General features: G+C 49.8%; 1 protein-coding gene across 7 annotated transcripts in view; it reads right to left on the bottom strand.

The window, feature by feature from the left end:
• The window catches only part of MTM1 (myotubularin 1), a 102,438-nt gene that overhangs the window by 9,101 nt on the left and 92,662 nt on the right, over positions 1 to 675 (bottom strand). The gene's annotated exons all lie outside the window — the stretch shown is intronic.

Below are 675 nucleotides of genomic sequence, written 5' to 3'. Positions count from 1 at the left end.
AGGGGGAAGGGTAAGCTGGGACAAAGTGAGAGAGTGGCATGGACACAGATACACTACCAAACATAGAATAGATAGCTAGTGGGAAGCAGCCGCATAGCACAGGGAGATCAGCTCGGTGCTCTGTGACCACCTAGAGGGGTGGGATAGGGAGGGTGGGGGGGAGACACCAGAGGGAGGAGGCATGGGGATGTATGTATATGTACAGCTGATTCACTTTGTTATACAGCAGAAACTAACACAACATTGTAAAGCAATTATACTCCAATGAAGATGTTTAAAAAAACCCATTAAAAACAGATGCTTAGTCAATAAAATAGTCGAGCCAAGTGAACTCAAAAAATAAAAAATAAAAAAATAAAGGCAAGCGTCATTTTTTTAGTCTGCTATTTTTCCTTTCGTAATATTTTTGAAAAGCCGTAAAAAAAGAACAAAATAATGCCATTTGCAGCAACATGGATGGACCCAGAGATCGTCCATACTGAGTGAAGTAAGACACAGAAAGACAAATGTTGGGCTTCCCTGGTGGCGCAGCGGTTGAGAGTCCGCCTGCCGATGCAGGGGACGCGGGTTCGTGCCCCGGTCCGGGAAGATCCCACGTGCCGCGGGGCGGCTGGGCCCGCGGGCCACGGCCGCCGAGCCTGCGCGTCCGGAGCCTGCGCTCCGCAGCGGGAGAGG

This window comes from Physeter macrocephalus, chromosome 21 (genome assembly GCF_002837175.3).
Source record: "Physeter macrocephalus isolate SW-GA chromosome 21, ASM283717v5, whole genome shotgun sequence".
In the NCBI taxonomy this organism is placed as follows: Eukaryota; Metazoa; Chordata; class Mammalia; order Artiodactyla; family Physeteridae; genus Physeter; species Physeter macrocephalus.
The sequence above is the reverse complement of the archived record's forward strand: the minus strand, read 5'-3'. Positions and strand labels throughout refer to the sequence as shown.